Source organism: Tauraco erythrolophus, chromosome 8 (genome assembly GCF_009769465.1).
Source record: "Tauraco erythrolophus isolate bTauEry1 chromosome 8, bTauEry1.pri, whole genome shotgun sequence".
Taxonomy (NCBI): Eukaryota; Metazoa; Chordata; class Aves; order Musophagiformes; family Musophagidae; genus Tauraco; species Tauraco erythrolophus.
This window is the reverse complement of record NC_141472.1, coordinates 38550424-38570966: the sequence shown is the minus strand read 5'-3', so window position 1 is coordinate 38570966 and position 20543 is coordinate 38550424.

Below are 20543 nucleotides of genomic sequence, written 5' to 3'. Positions count from 1 at the left end.
TTCTTGCAACTCAACTTTGACTTACTTAATTTCTTTTGACTCTTTCTTGGTTTATACTTTGACTACTTTACATTACATGGAGCTGCTGGAGCAGGTCCAGAGGAGGGCCACAAAGATGATCCGAGGGCTGGAGCACCTCTGCTATGAAGACAGGCTGAGAGAGTTGGGGCTGTTCAGCCTGGAGAAGAGAAGGCTCCGGGGTGATCTTATAGCAGCCTTCCAGTACTTAAAGGGGGCCTACAGGAAAGCTGGAGAGGGACTTTTTACAAGGGCGTGTAGTGATAGGACAAGGGGCAATGGCTTTAAACTGAAAGAGGGGAGATTTAGATTAGATCTAAGGAAGAACTTTTTTACTCAGAGGGTGGTGAGGCACTGCAACAGGTTGCCCAGAGAAGTTGTAGATGCCCCATCCTTGGAAGTGTTCAAGGCCAGGTTGGATGAGGCTTTGGGCAACCTGGTGTAGTGGAGGGTTTCCCTGCCCATGGCCGGGGGGTTGGAACTAGATGATCTTTGGGGTTCCTTCCAACCCTAACCATTCTATGATTCTATAACTGCCTTCCTTCAGTTCAGGGAAGGACAGTTAACACTGAACCCTGAAGTTAACAAAGAACTAACTATGCTTTTACTCTGTCAGTACTATCTGCTTCAGGTAAGTTGACTTTTAAAATGTCTAACATGAAAGCTCCTTCTAGGCAAATTCTAAATAATCAGCCAAGATATGATGAAGATAAATAATTTCCAAGACTGGTTTTCATTCGTGAATCCTGGCTTTTACCAACATGATCTCTTTTCCAGTGAAGGAAAAGAATTCCCGTGTACTTGCCAACTGTTTATCTCAGTTAGTATTGCCTTTCACTTGCTTCTAGTTCCTTGACTACTCATGTGCATACAGGTGGATACGTCTTATGACCATGTGCACCTTGTCTCAAGTGCCTTTACACAAGCTGGGGAATTTGGCACTTTTCTACCTAAATGAACAATCTCAAGAGGAACTTAAAAAAGCAACTAGTTCATAAGAGTTCCTCATCAGTGGCAAATATATTTACTTATGAAAAATGTGGGTGGTGACATTATGTTTCTGCTGACTTATTTAAAAAGATAAGTCTGTGAATATTTTTCTTTGAAATAAATAGAAAACAGCGTTTTACCTTCAGTTAGCCTCTTTATCAGTATATTTCAGTTATCGAATAGCCAGTACTACTTGTTCTTCTCTCTATGCACTGAATAATAGAGTACAGATATGCAACAGGACTTTCACAAAAAGTATACAAGAAGAGTGGAGCTTTGTGTGAACACATTTGTACAGACAAGTGATGCCTCCAAGGACTTGACCCCAGGACTTTATACAATATAGAACTGCCAAAACAGTTCCTGGGAGCAGTTAGGGGCAATGCTGAAAGAGAAAAAAATCTGTGCTCCTGATAGTACAGCATTTCAGTTTATAGCAAAGTCGCAGTTATATAATATGGTCTGCTGGTTAATAAAGCCTTAATTAGCTCTTTTTAGACCCAGGGCAACCTTAGAAGTGTAGGGTCTGTTTGTACACTATTGCTGACCGTTGTGTCCTACCTGAAAGAAAGTAGATTAAGAATGGTGTTGGTGCCATTAAGACAGGGCTTAGGCTGAGCAGCAAGAGTGGCTGAAAACCTGCAGTATTTGAAGCTTTTGAAATTCATATGCTATAAGGAGTTTTTCGTGCAAGTAATAAATTGGATGGCACTTTGATGAGAAACACAAGTTGCAAGAGAGGAGAGCGTAGGTAAGACAGCACAAATCTACATGCACGTGACTCAGACGTTTGCCATAGTTGTAGGATTTCTGTAAGTAGTTGATAAAGAACAATTTGATTGTAAAGCTTGAGCTGTTACAATTCAGCACTCTCTAGACGAAATTTGGTGTTGCTGAGCAGAGTCATGGCACCACAACATGGCAGGAAATGCAATTAACAAGACAAAAACGTGACACTTACAGACAGGCCATCTGGTCACCTGGATATCCAGACCAAGAAGAATTCGCATTATATCAGAAACAAGAATTAAATCTTACTATAAAGTGACCTGACCATGGAAATGATGATGAAAAAATGAAGATAAAATTGGGGGTTTCTTTTTTTCTTTTTTCTCTGTTCTTTGTTCTTTTTTTCCTTTTTCTTTTTTTCTTATTTTCTTTCTGTACTTCCTCATTGGGAAGCAAGGACAAAACATGATTGACACTGTTACTAGGAATAACTCCTGAAATACTGGGATGGGCAATAAGTGTCTAATGAGAACTGTGACCTGAGGCAGAATGAGGCTGTGGAGTGGAAAAGATCAAAACATTAACAGCCATTAGTGCAGAACAAATACAACAGTTCAAGGTAAAGGAACTGGGAAGCAGGATAGGCAGACACTGTCTGAGTAAGCAGGCATTGCGGTTCGACATAGAGAAAACAGACAAAAGGCAGGATGTAAAATGCTTAGCCTCAAAATGTTTCTGGACAAAGGAAGTATCCCAGCATTAGTTCCTTAAAGGAAATGAAAGTGGAAACACATGGCGAGCACATATAGAGACTACCAAGAAAGACCATATGTTGTGTGACAAGATTGTCTCCATCCTTCTCCACAGGCACGCGTCATCCAGAAAAAGCTGACTGCTATTTTTGCCACTCTGCTGTAAGACCAGTAACAACTTGGGTTCTGGCTGACTGGTGGAGCTGCATCCTTATTCCAGCAACACTGATAAGGAACTGGTACGTGACCATGAGAAGGGAAGTTCAGTATTGCGAGACCAGCGGACTGGCTATCAAAAAACCCCCAAATTCCTCACAAGACGATACGTTGTTGCCTGAGTTTTTTAACAACTAGCACAGAAACGCCCTACCTTCCAAGAAGACTGCCTTCCAAACAGCTGAGTAAATCTCAGATGAGCCATCAGCTTGACCCGCCATAGAAAAATGTTTCACTTTTTTTCTAAAATCAAATTACATTATTTAATCTTTTTTTTTCTTTTTCCTTTTTTTTTTTTTTTGTGTGTGTGTGTGTGGCTTTTTTTTCTTCTATTTTAAGGACTTCTAAAATGTTTCCTATTGAGAAGCCAATACTACACAGCTGTATAACAAAGACACAGAATGTTTGTGCTGTTTCAAAGTGTTGACTTCTCTCATTACCTGCCATTTTTTTAGACATACCTAGACAAAATTTGAAATCACAAATAACTTTGATTCTGTTCAGTATTTTGGCAAATAAATATGTATTTGGCCAAGGGAACCAAGGAATATGTGCCACAATAATGAAAAATGTGTCTTGATAGGGAGTAGAGGGCAGAATTCCCTACTCTGGAATAAAGAACTGATTCCATTTTCCACATGAGAGACAGGACAAAGCGTGAGTTTATGAAGCAGTGTGAGAGAACTAGAGAGTTTGCAAGTCCTCTGTTTTTGAATGTTTATGCAAACACAGTGCTCTGTGAATTACTGTGTTACTTTCACACCTCACAGTTTTACAAACCCCAGTCTCTGTTCTAACAAAATCTCAGAAGTGACACAATTATAAAAGTAGACTGACAAACATTTAAGCTGACGGGATATAAAATGTTCTCAGTTCAGTAGCTTGGATATAAACTAAAAAGCTAAGAAGACAGCACATGTTTCTGCACTTCAGAAACTTCCCCCAGAATCTTCTTTCAGGGACAGCTTAAAAAGACAAATTGTACTGGAGTTTTTCAATCTGTCACAGTAGAGGACAGCTTCTGAGCTGTAGAGAGATGCCTTCAAATGAATCATATATCATTTCATCTGAGAATTTATAAACCTTTCCAGTTCAGTTAGTTTGTTTCTCTCTCTTCGAGTATCAGAAATACACCATCCAACTCTAATCCAGTACATGCTACCAAAGCAACTATATAAATCCAAAATAAGTGTTCAAGTACCTCATCAGTTTAATTTTGTATATTCTTTTATATTAGTTCTCTCTTAAAAATTAAAATGTCCATGTAGAGCGGAGTGAGGAAGCATCCATGCTTTAATATGAACTCCAGGCTGAAGATCATAGCCCATATTGTACAAAACTGGAATCCAAGCTCACAGGATCTCATTAGAAAAAATATACAGTACAGATGGAAAGATATTGTCTCTCTTGCAAGAAGAGAGAATATATATAAGACCCTACACAACAAGTTAGTTTCAAGGCTAATGAAAAACTCTACCAACTGCTGATTAAAATATGTGGATTTAACCTGGGAGTTTTTCCTGTTTGTGAGAAATCTGCATCAGTGCACACGAACTGATAGAATCTCATCGTGCTCTGACATGATGCACATAAAATTGAAAAAGAGCACAGTGTTTTCTGATCGAATGATTCAGTATAAACGTAACTTCCTTGGTGGCTGCCTATTCAGTACTCATCTATGATCATCTGTAGGGTTGTACTTTCATATGAACTCTGTTCTAGCATGCTGCCATGGGTGATAGTCTTTACAGTTCAGTAAAGTTCTTAAAAATGACCATTTTACAACTCATTTTATTCTTCTTGTGATTTCTATTGTCAGGAACTATGCTAACTGCAGGTTTGATTTTCTTTTCGTTGAGGAAGGTTCATGTATATTATTTTTCAAAATGATCAACTGAATCACTAAGACTTTCTGTGAAGTAAGTAAATAACGATATTCATGTTTTATAAATGTAGAAGCTGAAGAACAGAGAAGAAGTGACTTTCACAGTGGGTGGTACTGTCAGTGGCAAGGCTGGGAATAGAAACTTGAGATCTTTACTGCCAGTTCCACTCTAATCGATGGAGACCACTGTTCCACGGGTGACATCCTCACATCCCCACACAGACCTACATAAAACCAACTTCAGCAGAGCAAAATCATGCACTCACAAGGTACGAAATGACAAATTAAGGACGCTTATGTAACTTCCAGCTCCAGTCTACAGGTGCCTGTTCTAGTCTGGGTCTTTCCTACCATCCTATTTCCCCCCCTACCCCAGTCAATGTCGAGCATCATCTTTTTCCACAGATACTGAGTACTGTATCATTGCCTGATTCCAGTTCAGCTGCATGAGCTGATCCTGTCCCAGCAAGCTACAGCCCATTTAGACTAGTTGTGAAAAGACAATCTAAATAGATTTGTTTAAAATCACTGTCTGATGAGAGTCTCATCATCACCCTTCCCTACTATTCCTTATTTTTCAGTAACTTACTTTTATTTTTAAAGTCACTATCCTTGTGGTTTTGCACAGATAGTATGGTAAGCGAGGCATTAAGTCACCTTTAGCAGTTTCATGCAATTTTATTGCAAAACAGTAGAAGGTGATACTTTGGCAGTGTTTTGGAGAAAATAAAAAAAAATGCAGATCTTAATTCTGTTTATTTTTGAATTTTCCAAAATTAAAAGAGAGTTCAAGAAATGGGCACATACAGAATTCAGCAAATTATCAAAAATATTCAAAGAAATTTTTATTAAAATGAGAAAGTAGGAAGCCTGTAATGCATTAAGGGAAAGGAAATATGTAGTGGAGTTGTGATGGTATGTAACACAACACCTTTCCTTTGGGATGATGATTTTGACAGTGTACAAAATTAAGATTTTGAACTCCTAATGCCAGATCAGAAAAAAGTCTTGGAGTTCCAGCTGCAAACCACCATCTTGCATAAACTGCTTTTGCTAGTTAAGATGCTGTCTGTCTTCAATTTGAAGTAGAAAACTGTCATAAGCGTTATCATTGGTCTGGATTATTCAACAGAAGTGCAGTTTGCATCCATGGCTGACGTGGGTCAGATTCATATGGCAAAGTGATTTGATACTGTATGGATCTGGTGTTAGTGTTTGTGGAGTCATGGCTTGAGTCAGAATGAACAGTAATGACCAATCTGGAAAGAGTCTCAATGTTATGCCTTCTTTCACCATGGTAAAAATCTCACCCAGGCATGGTTCTGCCTCTATTCCCTTTCTGCCTCATTTCTTTCATCTGTCCCTGAACAGCTGTTTGAATATGGCCCCTGGGTGTCTCTTAGACCATCTAGGTGGCTGGCACTGTCTGTTCCCAGTTGTTGCTCTGTTCTTGCTCCTCTGTTCTCGGTCTCATTCTCAATGGATGTGCTATGCTTTTTCATTTTGTTGCCAGTATGAGACCATTCCATCTCAAAAACCTGTATGCCAATTGGATTCAAGGTGACAGGAAGATTTGAATTCCTTATATTGGTGATAGGCAAATAAGAAGTCAGTAAATTGCAAGGGACACTCTCTAATTGTGTTTAGTTAGGAGAGCTACTTTCTGAGCTCTTACCTCATCTGCTCTTGGACAGACCTAGGTGTTTCTTTCAAAAATATAATCTTGCAAAATTTACATCAGACAAGCAAGCAGATCTTGCTGACCTCTAATCAGCATGTTGGGCTGAAGAACCCCATGCAGCAGCTTCTGTTACTGTTTGAAGGTGGGAGGTGAGCTGGGTTGTGCAGAAAAACTGCATGAAATGAACTAAGACATTCAATAACAAGTTTCAGCTCAGAGTAAGATTTTTATGCCTGAATTATAAACCTCCTGTAACACAAACTTTAAGGGAAATTCAAACAGGCTATTAATCGTGGCAGTATCAATGTATTAAAATGAGTAAGATTTTCTAAAGGTATATACTAAGCAATTTCAGTTCCTTTTACTTACTTCATTAGAACTGAATTCTTTGTAGGTGCATTTTCAAGAAAGGTGCATGCTGATTTAAGAGCTCCTGTACTGGAGTCAGTCACCTCTGCCAAGGCTCAGAAAGCACTACGTTCCTAATGCCGCCGGGGTTATACCGCTGTTACATGCTCCACTATGCCTTTGGCTTTCTGTAATCTTCATCTGACCTGTGGTAAATCCATGCTGACTGTTCTCACCCTCAAGGAAATGAAGTGAGATTAAGGTTTCGAAGGGTCTCAACTTTTGAAAATGAATCTCGTAGTCCTGAAGCCTCTTGGCTGTTTTAGAAAATGGTACAAGTCCACTGGTCATGATATTTTATTCAGTTGACAAAACTGTTTTGAGGAAATGCTGAAACTTCTCCTTTGAGAAGGGTGGTTTTGGTTGTTCTTCATCAATGAAGATTTCCCTGAAACCCTGCCTGAAATTTCAAACAGAGAGAGAGACTCAATCCAATATTATCCATGGCAAGGTGGTTCTGTCACACAGTGGGAAAAGAAAGCTGATTTAAGTTCCTTCTCTGCCTGGTTCAGATCAAGTATTTGAGTCTCAGTTGAGACTCTTTTGTCATAGCACTCTCTTCACTTGTTCCAATTTTTTAAATTATTTACATAAACTAGAACAGTTCCTAGAAAAAAAAACATCGAAAAAAGGAAATGAGGATTGACTTTTAATATAAAAAAATTCTTTGCGTGGGGACTCTTTTACCCAGTCTCATTGTGCAGGAATAGGTTGAGCGACATTCACAATACGCACGCATAAATACATTAGCCAGAAACCGAGGCAAAAACCAGAGAAAGCTTAAGCTAAAGTGATAGTCCTAAACACATTTACAAAGGCCACACATTTTAGAAAATGGTACAAATCCACTGGTCATGATATTTTATTCAGTTGACAAAACTGTTTTGAGGAAATGCTGAAACTTCTCCTTTGAGAAGGGTGGTTTTGGTTGTTCTTCATCAATGAAGATTTCCCTGAAACCCTGCCTGAAATTTCAAACAGAGCAGATTTCTAGACTAAATTAAAAACTGTGTCTGTAAAAGCAATTCTTGTCATTGGAAGAAAAGAACAAATTTGTTTCCGTGAAGAATCATCTGGATCAGGTTTTTTCTAATTGTGCATGAGGAAATAAGGCTGGTTTATTCCTTCACTGGTTCTCCTGTGTTCTTAGTATGCCAAGCCTCTGCATATACTACTGTAAACAGAAAACTTTATTACATCACTGCAGAAGTGCTTGCCATTCTATATCTGGCTACTTAGGTGCATTTCAGAACCTAATGAAGTTCAACAAGGCCAAGTGCAAGGTCCTGCACGTGGGTTGGGGCAATCCCAAGCACAAGTACAGGCTGGGCGGAGAATGGATTGAGAGCAGCCCTGAGGAAAAGGACTTGGGAGTGCTGGTGGATGAGAAGCTCAACATGAGCCGGCAATGTGTGCCGGCAGCCCAGAAAGCCAACCGTGTCCTGGGCTGCATCCAAAGCAGTGTGGCCAGCAGGTCGAGGGAAGTGATCCTGCCCCTCTACTCTGCTCTCGTGAGACCCCACCTGGAATGCTGCGTTCAGCTCTGGAGTCCCCAACACAGGAAGGACATAGAGTTGCTGGAGAGGGTCCAGAGGAGGGCCATGGAGATGATCTGAGGGCTGGAGCACCTCTGCTATGAAGACAGGCTGAGAGAGTTGGGGTTTTTCAGCCTGGAGAAGAGAAGGCTCCAGGGTGATCTTATTGCAGCCTTCCAGTACTTAAAGGGGGCCTACAGGAAAGCTGGAGAGGGACTTTTTACAAGGGCGTGTAGTGATAGGACAAGGGGCAATGGCTTTAAACTGAAAGAGGGGAGATTTAGATTAGATCTAAGGAAGAACTTTTTTATTCAGAGGGTGGTGAGGCACTGCAACAGGTTGCCCAGAGAAGTTGTAGATGCCCCATCTCTGGAAGTGTTCAAGGCCAGGTTGGATGAGGCTTTGGGCAACCTGGTGTAGTGGAGGGTTTCCCTTCCCATGGCAGGGGGGTTGGAACTGGATGATCTTTGAGGTTCCTTCCAACCCAAACCATTCTATGATTCTATGATTCTACGATTCTATGATTCTATGATTTGGGGAACAGGCATCTCTGCCAGAAACAACAGAGCAAAAAAATACATATCAGCATAAGTGGTTCCCTATTTTTCCCGAATATTCATATTCTCGTGAGAAGTATTTCCGCAGACTTCCTTTAAAGAAATGAAGTGCTCAGAAAGCCTAGAGGGACAAAAAACATTTATTCTGACTAATCATCCCTAATTCATTAAACATCACTTTCAGAGTGCACAAAAATATTAGCTACTTCATTTGACTTCATCCATAAACTATTGTTTTCCTGCCAACCTGTTCCTTCCTTAGCTTTTCTGAAAAATACATTTCATTCTGAGGTCAGCTGTAGAAAAATTAAGGAGTCCTGTCAACGGAATAAAAAGAAATATCAACTTTGTAACAGATTAAATTAGATTGTCACAAAGGGAAGAAAACCATTTGCCTTGCACATTCATCAGTGTTTCTGTGTATATTGTTACTAAGGTGAATCCAGAGCAGTGCTTGCTTCTTTTTGCCCAAGACCATGTACAGGACTGTAGCTTCTCAACTGTTTCCAGCTGCTAGGTAGCTATCACACCACATTTAGCGCTTTGAGTTCCAGGTGTTTTTTCTCAAGAGATCCAAAGACTGAAAATAAAAACTGTGCTTTATGGCTACCAGGCTATCAGACTCAGTGAAGCTTTTCCAGTATATACGAGCTGAGGATCTGGCCTGTAAGAGGCAGTGGTGTCCATCAGTATGGGAGCACTGCTAGGAGGCATTTAAACTGGCACCAGATATGCTCCCTCTGCTTTGTCTCTTGCTCATTTCCTCTGCACTGAAATCATGGAGTTTTTCTCTTAACTGCTATTCACTGCAGTTCTCGCCTGGAAAAATACCAGTAATTTAAAGGTTAATAGAATGCTGATGTCACTGTAATTAGAGCAGAGGAAAAACATTTCTGTAATTAGTCTTAATGCTTTCTTGCTGTTCAATCAATACGACATGGCCCCCGGTCTGAGATGGAAGGTGGGTGTAGGGATGTGTGTGAGCGGGAACTTGTGACAGGGCGATCACACTGGTGCAGAAGCGATGCCTGAGTCACTCCGGAGTGTGTTGGAAATTGGTCGTTAAGCAACCCTCCTGGGAAAAACAGAAGCCAAAATGCCAAGGATGAGCACGGCATAAAAATGTGGTTTATGGCACTGGCTAGCCTGAAAAAATTCCAGACATGCAGTTAATCAAAAGTCATTTTTTGATTTTCACTACACTGCGTTGCAGATGAAACCATCACTTTAGGAGATTTACATTTTCAAAAACCAGTAGTGACACTGCAGCGCTGTACATACGAAGGAGCCTGTGACAGTGACCCCCGGGACGAGGCTGGAAATCGGTTGCACCCGATCGTTATTCCCGAAGCGGTTGGTCGGTGCCGTGCCTGGTCACACGCACCAGCAGCATCCCATGGAGTGAGTCAGTGCCGTTCTGCCTCACCGGGTGGGAATCGGCGTTTTGGATTAGCTGTGAGCAAAAGGAGTGGCTGAACCGGGGAGGTTTTCTGTCCTGCTGATGGGAGACCTCTGCCTGAACAGCTGGAAAAGACCCCTAGCTGCGCTCTCCTGGTGTACCCCAGGGTGGAAAACAGAAATCTCTCCCACTGGTTATTATTGCATCCGGATAACGGGTCCAGCTATCCTGATGTGACCTGGCTGATAGCGGTTTATCAGTCAGAACAATCCTTACAGCCTAGCAGCGTGCCCTTGCTGCACGAAGGGACACAGGGCTGTGCCCTGGCTGCCCTGCGCTCTGCAGGAGGGTGCTGGCCTCCCTGGCAGTGCCAAGGGAACACAGCCTGTGCCGGACCCACCTCTGCTGCCTGGCTTTCAGTGCCTGGATTCACTCTGGGTTTACACTAGGAGGTCAAGCTATGTGTGAAGTCAGAGGTTTTGCTGTGAGAGTGCAGTTGTGTGAGAGTGTCCCAGCCACAGCTGTATTTGATTCATGAACATATCTCAAATCCCTTATTACCTGTAATGACTTTCTTAGCTACACCATTAGTCCAGCATGTTTTCATTTCTTTCTTTGAAAGAAGGGAAGATTCACTTTAAAAATCCGTGAGGTTACAAATCTTGCCATTTTGACTTCAGATTCTCAGATTTCTGAGCTCCCACTTTACGTTTCACTATCTGTAGTTCATCCTGTGTGGCCGACTTGATCGTGATGGAGATTTCTATACTTTGAGGAACTCATGTTTTTGGATAAATTTTTATACAGATCTTACTGGTCAGTCATACTGTTTTAGTCTAGCTCACTTGTTTCCTTTCTGGATTATAGGTGCTTCTAATTAGTCAATTATAGTATGCTTAGGCAGTTTCTAAGTTGAGCCTACACACTTTAATTCACATACTTTTTCCGTTTGGAAACATTTAATGGCTGCCTTCATCTTATAAGTTTATTTCCTCTATTTTGCCAGTTTCTAACAGGGCTTTTTTGAGGATCATTGTCTTAATTATAGATTGTGGTCAGCAAGACTCACGGGCTGAGGCTTGTGCTCCTTGAACGGCTTCCTTGGCTCTGTCTTATATTTGTACAAAGCCATAATGTGGACTTCTGTTATTAGTGTATAGAAAAATTTTCACAAGGCAGTATAATCTTGCAATGTATAGAAATACTTTTTTTTGCTATTTTTTTAATGTAGGTGGAAATTAAATTTATAGTTATTCAAACTTATGTAATGATGAAAGAGCATAAAAAGAGAATAGTTTCTGCATTGTAGAAGCTGTTTCAAGAAATGTCAGGATATTGCTTCCCATGTCTTCCAAATGGCTGGTTCATATGCAGGCACCTGAAGTCACCCACTTCTGGGTGACTGATCCCCTTGATTTCCTTCAGCATTCGACATATGTTTTCTTCACATACAAACAATTTATTTTTTATATAAGTATATGTGTATGTATTTAGTCGACAGAAGTTCAAGACTGGTGTTTTTTTACTAGAAAAAGTCTTTGTTTGCACACATCTAAGACCTTAAGAAAAAACCTACCTACAAATAAGTAATCATATGAGTTTTGCTAACTGTCCTAGGTTACAATGTAAGATGTGCCCAAAAGTATGCATTCTATCACCATCTTCATGAGCTGTTGAGACCAGGCGGGGCAGTGTTTTCCTTGCCTCCTCCTTCCAGACTATCTTCTGTTAATGGGCCCATCAGTGCCTTGCCGCAAGACTCATGGAGAACTCCCTCCAGGAGCTCTCTCTGTTTAATGGGCAATCAAGGATCTATCGCCAGACTCACAGAATAACATCAGAATAACATTGATCGGACTGCTGCCAGCACCCTGACCAGCAGGGTGTCAGGTCGTATTCTGACTCTGTCAGTGTTTTTTTTTTGTACTATGGCATTTGTGGGGGTTTTTTATTCTCTTTAATTTTCCTAGTAAAGAACTGTTATTCCTACTCCCATATCTTTGCCTGAGAGCCCCTTAACTTCAAAATTCTAGTAATTCGGAGGGAGGGGGAGTTTACATTTTCCATTTCAAGGGAGGCTCCTGCCTTCCTTAGCAGACCCCTGTCTTTTCAAACCCAGACAGAATTTTGGCGCCCAACGTGGGGCACGAGGGCATTGAGAGAAAAAGGGTAAAAAAAAGGAATAACAGTTCCTGAGTGACCTAATTTTTGTAAGTGTCACCATGTGGTCTAGCTTACCCTGGTTCGGGTGGCACGTGGTCGTGGCTATATTTCTGCCATTTGCAGGCCCTTATCTAAACATGGGTCCTATAACTAAGGCTACTGTGGCTGTTATCCAGTTCACTTTATGGGTTAATAAGGTGAGGAATTCATGGATTTTTAACTTCCTCTGGAAGGCAGGCACATGGATTCAGAGCTATCACACACTAACTGTATGTTTTTGGGGTTACTTTCATAATGGTACCTACTGTGAGGAAATGACACCGGGAAAAATTTTCTCCTAACCCTTCACCCAGCTCTTTGGGTCTGCCCCACCAATTTTTGAAGGGTTGAAATCTTCTCTAAATGCTAATGATATCATGCAGTGGTTGATGTTGCTGATATGCCTGTTCTTTTTAGCATTCAGAGATAAGGGAAGATTGACTTGGATAAGTACCCTGATACCTACCCCAGAGAATAGGAAAGCTGCCCCAGAACTTGACATGGCCCCGGAAAGAAGGGATGCTGCCACAGAGCCTGACACTGCCCAGAGACTAGGGATGCTGCCCCAGAACCTGACCGTGCCCCGCAGCCCACCTCAGAAATGAACCACGGGGATTGGATGGGGGTAATTGAGGAGAAGATATGCCAGGTGCTGAGGGAATACACCTCCCCAGCTGATGGGAAACCCTCTCCCTGCCCCGAAGAGAGGGAGCCTGATGGTGCAGCAGTGGAACCCACATACGTTACAACCGTTCAGGTTCCAGCTGAACCGCAAGGGCAGCTGCAGCCAGCAGCCGTCGCCCCTGTGGAAATGAGGAAGTCTAAGATGAAATCAAAGCACCCAGATAAGGATAAGAAAGGAGGGCCCTCACAACCTGCAGGGGAGCCAACGGTTGAGATCATCACCAAGTCCCTGATGTATGAAAGTCTCCGTAATCTGCACAGAGACATTATACGATGGGGGCATGAGGCCTATACAACCTGGCTACTTCGGGTCTGGGACCTTATGGGTACAGGCGTGCAACTGGATGGTACTGAGGCAAGGAATTTGGGACCCTTGACCCAGGACTCAGGGATGAATCAGGTATTTGTAAGGGAGCCAGGGTCCTTTTCCCTCTGGGAGCAGCTTTTAATGAGTGTAAGAGAGAGGTTTGTCCACAGAGAGAGAAGGCAGGAGCACCATCATAGAATGTGCTGGAAGACCCTTGAGGAAGGGATCCAGCAGCTGAGAGAAGTGGTGGTATTGGAGGTACTCTTTGGGAGGGATGGACAGCATGATAATGACCCCGACAAGGTCAGGTGCACAGGGCAAATGTTGTGGAGTCTGGCAAATCTAGGGCCATCTCAATACACCACCTTCATTGCAACAATTGATGCCAATAACAACCGAGAGACAGCGGGCTCTGTAGCCAACAAGCTTAGAAATTATGAGAGTATGGTCAATGGCCCAATGCAGGCTCATGTCTCTGCTGTGATTAAGGACCTCAAAGAGGAGATGAGGGAGATGATGGAGGAGATGAGGAGGAACAGTTCTCATATGGCACCAGTGCAAGTTACAGGCCCCAGAGTCAGAGCCCAACAGAGAGGGTACACGCCACGAGCTAACCTGTGGTTCTTCCTGCGTGACAATGGGGAAGACATGGGAAAGTGGGACAGGAAACCCACTTCTGTCCTGGCAGCATGGGCGTGTCAACTCAAGGAGGGAAACACTAACCAAGGGAATTCCACTAAAGTGAAGGTAGCCTCAACCTCCTATGACCAAGCTGCCGGGTATGATCTGTCAGATCCCCTTGAAGGAACCTCTAATATGTATACTCAGGAAAGAAATTACAACCAAGGCTAGAGGGGCCCTGCCTCTAGCCAGGGAGAGGCACGGGAAAACTGGGTTTTTTGGACAGAGTGGATCCGATGGCCTGGCACATCAGAGCCACTAAAATTTGAAGCGTTGGTTGATACTGGTGCACAGTGTACCCTAATGCCATCGGGACATGTCGGGGCAGAACCTGTTTCCATTGCCAGGGTGATGGGGGGATCGCAGCAATTGACGCTGTTGGAAGCCGAGGTGAGCTTGACTGGGAAGGAGTGGCAGAAACATCCCATTGTGACCAGCCAGAGGCCCCGTGTATTCTAGGCATAGACTTCCTCCAGAATGGCTATTACAAAGACCCAAACGGACTCAGGTGGGCTTTTGGAATAGCTGCTGTGGAGGCAGCGGACACTAACTTTAATGGAGTTTCATTTGCACAATCACTAACGAAATTCTTCACTCTGATGGATCCAGAAATCAGGCTACCACGGAGCAAGCTGGTGCAGTGACAGGGCAGAGCGCAGTATTGTGAAGACATACTTGCTTCTTTCTTTAAAGCAGCGTAGCACTGCTCGCAGAGCACCGTGCTTGGGCTTATTAGCTCTGTCCCACAGAGCTGGCTCATTCAGTAATAGCTCAGGTATCTCTGTGTCCTGTGGTATTGTGCAGTGCAGACATGCCCTAAGAAACTAATCAATGAAGAGTAGAAAAGAAGAATAAATTTTGCTATTGCTATTTTTGCTATCAAATATTTCCCAGATTCCCTTTGGTAGACCCGTTGTTAGTCACCTCATAGCTTGCATGTGTCACAGCAGATGTGGATTTTTAAAAATGGGTTTGCAAAAAAAAAAAAAAAAGTTAGATGTTTCAGTTCAGAGCTGGCATCCCCCGGAGGAGCTTGGAATGAGAGAAGCAGCAAGTGCAGGTGAAGGTCAGAAACACTGGAGAGGAGCTGGATGATGTGATAATAGACAGGAGCAGATAACAGTAAAAAGTTTCATTGCAAAGGGAACAAGCATGCTAGATTGGGCGGAAGATAAATAGACCTTTGAAACTTCAAATCTTCTCCTTTCCAATTTAACATATGAAAGTGAATTATGTCTGAATGCTTATGGGGATCTAAAACTGAAAAATAACCAAGTTCTTTTCTGACTTTTCTTCAATGTTCCAGTAGCTCCGTTTTCACTTTGAAACACAAGTGGCAAGCAAAACCCTCATAGTGTGATCTGTACGTTTTAGAAAGGCATGTCCTCCAGAGATGATTATTCCACAGCAAGTATTCCTTCCTTGTGTCACCACTGCAGTGATCAGGACTCTTGTACAGACTCAGAATGTTGTACCAAACTGCTCCTAAGTGATTTTAATGGTTTGGAATTGCAAATAAGTTATAATTTAGATGTACGAAGTAAAATGTAATATTGAAACTGCATCCTTGAGTATTTCTGTACCACTTTTAACTATTGATTCAAAACAAACTATTTGATTTTTACCTGGTGGTGTGTCTATAGTCTGCATTAAATTGTGACAGTGGTTAAAAATCTGAACGACCTGAGATCCTCATGGTCTCAGGCTTAATACAGGCCTTTTTCATATAGGCCAAACTGATTAAGAACTGTAACATCTGAAGACTTAGCCTAAGTTTGTTACCTCTCATTCTTTTTAATCTTTTTTGACTGAGCATGACAAGGGGTACGGTCCAAATAGGTTAGACATTTCAAACAAAACCAGAAATTGGAGGAGTTATACCTCTTTTACAGATCCAAGAGTTCTTAACAGTTCAGGTAACAAATGCGTGGCCGAATAAAGGATATTCTTTTTATCTGAACAAAACTTGTGTCTTCAGAAACCAGGAATCCTGCCTTCAGTTAGCTGTAATTGCTGTAATTCAATGTAAATATTAAATTAATCACTTTAGTATAAAGGGGGAAGATCACTGCTTAAAAGGTGGTTCATCCCCTCACTTTTAGGTTCAGTTTCCAGCTCCAGCTTTTTCAGCTATCACTTCTGTTTAGATTACATCAGGATAAATTGAAACTAATCATAGACTTGCAATGTGACAAATCTGCTTGACCAGAAATTACTCTTCACTCCCTTTTCTAGCAGGATTAGGTCCTCACATTGTGCTCATTCAGCCAGACCTTTCCTCTGGTCAACAGGATGACTAATGGTCCTGACCTTAATGTTTTTCTCTGTCTCAAGGGCAAGGCATAAATGGCAGCCAGGTGCGTCAAATATGGCTATACCAGAAAGTGGAACTGTCATGCTAGACAAGCGGCGGTATTTGCATTGCTATGAAATTTGAGGAAGTGGTGGCCATGCAGAGATCTTCATGACAGGGCGCATTTTCAGAGGACCCATGGTTTGCTCAGACTCCTGGAAAGAGGTTGGCTTCTTCAAGCTCCAGGTGAGCAACCCTTGGAGGCAGAGAATGCTTATTTAGATTGTGGATGGACCTCCACAGAAAGGTTGTGAGCTTTGTGGAGGCCATCCCTCTACAGTAGGGATGGTAGCAAGCTGCCTGACCAACAGTAGCAGTTACCAAGAGAATAAATTCTCAGCCTTCTCCAGGAGGAGCCATGCATTCTTCTGAGGGAGAGTTGGCCAGTTAGTTAGAAGCTGCGGTATTGGCTAAGATTTCTTATGCCTCGTTGAATCTTTCTTTAACATGCATTTTTCCTCCTCTTCTTATTTCTGTTGTCCTCTGCTTCTTGTTCCCCTTACTCCCTTAACCCTAGATTTGTGAAGTGACAACGTGCAGCTAAGTGTTCTTTGTCAAGTCCTTGAAAACAACGCATACATATCTCGTTCCCTTTACGAGATGTTCCATTTTAATTTAGGACAATATGGAAAAGAGTGGGTGATGTACAGAACCCATATTGACTGACATAAACTTCTTAAAGGAAAACCTGATATAGATTTAATGCACACGTTGGTGGAAAACAAATTCACACCTAATGGCATGGAACTCTCAAGGCCGTTTAAAACAATGAGATAGTTTTCTAAAAGAAATTGCATACGTTAAAGCACCAAATACCTTTAAAACCAATGTGCTCATTATTGCTCCTCCTCTGAACCTGTGAATAACATTTTTACTTCATTTTTAAATGCCCATACTGCAACATTATTTCAGCAGCTTCATGTTCAGTTTTCTATCTAGCAGCAAGAGGGATAATTTGCCCACACAAGCTTTGCAGTTTCGTGGTCAGTAAGAATAGTAATAAGATAATAGTTTTGCTACTACATTTAAAGGTGAAAATGATTCTTCTAAATTTGCAAATATTTTCAGTGAATACTGGGCATAAACTTGCAGGCAGCTATATAATCACTTCAAGAATCTACACTAATTTTCAAAAGTCAAAGTGGTAGCATAAAGAAGGACAATGAGATATAATCTACTTAGCTTCAGTAATACCTGCTTTCATAAGACTGCTGTCAACAGCTCTGGTATTGTCATGAGGAGAATTGTCAAAACAGGCAAAAAGATTCTGTACGTTTTAGTGTAATCTGAAATTTATCTTTATAAGCATTTTTGCATGCACATTTGTAAATGCAATAGTCGCTCTGGCTGAAATGATTTTCTCCTTTACCTTTTCCCATATGTCTATGCACCTAAGGAAAAACGTTGTTTCATTTGTTTGTGTCTTAGCACAATAGTTGCACAATATTTTTCATGCCAGAAAGTCTCAAAGCTCTTAGTAATTTATTTAAAAAAAAAACAGGAACATGGTACAAAGGAGAGGAAAATTTAGCAAAAAACACGGGATAGAAACCTGTTAATAATGTTTCTGCGATGAAGCGATGCCGCCTGTGCCTTTAGGCTCATACTATTTCCCTGGCCAAATGACTGCTCTGTTTGCATGTGCTGGCTTTTGCCTCTTTAGACAGAAAATACTGCTGTGGTAGTATTAATAGTGCAGCCAAATGGTTTAATTGCAGGAAGGGACAAGAAGTTTTCTTGTAATTGGATAACAGTATCTTCCCCTGGCTGAAAGTGTAGCTTGTGGCCACTTATAACTTTTCTATTTTCAGCTGAAACCTGAATCCTGGTTCTTTACATGGAGAATGCTCCTTTCTGTTAATATTCCCCTATAATTGAGAGGAGGGGTTGATTGCTGTCTGTAATTATGGATCAATATTAGGCCTCTAAATTTCTCAGGAGTACATTCACCTCTATCAAATTCTTTACTGAAGATACCGAGTATGTCCAGTAGCTCTCTAGATCCCTTGGCATGACTTGGCTGACTAACAGTGATCCATAGACCACACTTTGTGAACCACTACCCACAACCATAAAACTATATGAAATGCAAATGTTAGTAGGAATTTCTAATACAGCTGTATGATGCTGTTTAGTACTATAGTATCATGCTGTTTCTTGATCCTAGTTTAAGAGAATTTTCTTATCTGTAAGATAGTAGTAGAAATTGTAAGTACGACCGCTATACTACACTTGGAATAAGTATTTCACTGTGCAGTACGACTGTTATAATGAAAAAAAAAATTAAAGAGCAATTTCATATTTTTCTGGTCACCAGTGGATGTTTGTTTCCACACTTTTCACTGCAGGGAAATGGTTCTTTCCTACTGTATATGAGCTTGTATCTGATTATAACCAAATATTTTTGAATTGATATTCCTAGTGTGCTTAATTATGGTATAACCAAGGTTCAGTATATGTCGTGAAATCACGGCCTCTTTCTCTCCTGACTTTAGTGCAGCTAAGAAGGGGCAATTAAGCTGAAAAAATAAATGCATATTTCAGAAGAAACTGCAGCAGCCTGAAATGCCCTCTGTTCACAGTCTCGTAACTGAAATATGGTTTTATTCAATGAGATTGTATTAGGTGCACAGCATGAGCCTATATCGTACTGAAGACTCCGTGTTGGTAGAGAGGGCTGTTGTGTAAATATTCTTCAGTTTTAAAACAAGGAGAAAAGTATAAACCCAGGATCAATTTCTGTTAAATGGCTTCACATTGTTGTTTAAGGCATGAGGACTGTAGCTAGTTACAGATTTTGATGGATGCAGCGCACAATTTGTATTTTGCCTACAGCACAGCATAAAGTAAGAGAGCGTATTGCGGGACCTAAGTATTGTACACGTAAAACTGGCTGGTCCTTTACTTTAGTAGCAATTCTATCATCGCTTTTCCTATGCAAAATTGTACAGTTTACCCCAAATGAGTTGTAACTTGAATTGAAACAGCTTCTCAGGTACAGATTTGCTTTAACCATCACTTTCATTCTCTTCTTGTGTATGTGAGGGGCTGAGTTTTTTTCCAATGACACCTCTGTCACTAGGCATTTAACCTTTTTTTGAAAACAGATGTGTGAGAGGCCTTTCGTGAGCTAGCAGAGCTTGCTTTCAAAACTCAGTGAGTTTCCCAGTCATACAAGCCCTCTGCAAGATTAATTCAAGTCAATAGGGGATTTAAAAGTGAAAGGGGAGAAAAATCAGGTCAGCAAGAAATATGAATAGAATGATTAAATCAGTGGGAAATGCTGTGGTAAAAGACAGAGGATTCCAATTCCAGTTTTTATAGATTGGGAGGCTGACGTGTTTAATAGCAAGGAAGGAGAGTATTTCTTGAGAATTGGATTGAATTGGCAGAGTACATCCAGTCAGTCTCCTTGTAATAGAATGGTTGAATATGTAATATAATGTGATAAAAGTGTTTGGTCTGTGTGCTTTTTAATAGGACTACTGTGAACGGAGCTCCAGAGGAAAAGATCATTTGTGTTTCCTCTCACTAAAGGGATGAACTAGCTAAGCATTCATTTAATACTGTGTGGTTTTGTGGTTTCTGTTTTAAAACACTGCTGACAAAATCTAGGTGGACCTAGTTCATCATGTCCTATTCAGGAAGGTCAAGATTAAGTCCTGATGCTACCTATGGTCAGTGCCAGAGTCCATATGGCCAGTTACACATTGATATCAATATCTTCCACATGATGGTTTGCTGTCTTTTAAGCCCTTGCTTTTACAATAGTAAAAACTTTCCCAGCAGCACTGAAAATAGATATATACAGGAAATAGTGTGTTTTAGATGTTCTAGGAAGAGTTAAAGTTGAAATTAAAATTCTAGGTTCTCTTGAAACCTATTTATAAGAGAAGTATCTAGTCTTGATACAGTGTAATGTTATGTGGGTTTTGGATCATGTGAGGTAGATGTTCCCTGGGGTTTTGCCATCTCCAGATGAGATAAATATTCTAGGCCCGTGATTGACTTGTTACAGACATGCACAAAATTCCAAACACAACAGAACCCCAAACTTCATTGGGGAATCTGATCACTACTTCAGTATAAATATTCAACAGTAGGAGATGAGAGAGACTTTCTCATGATGGCATTATATATGCACCC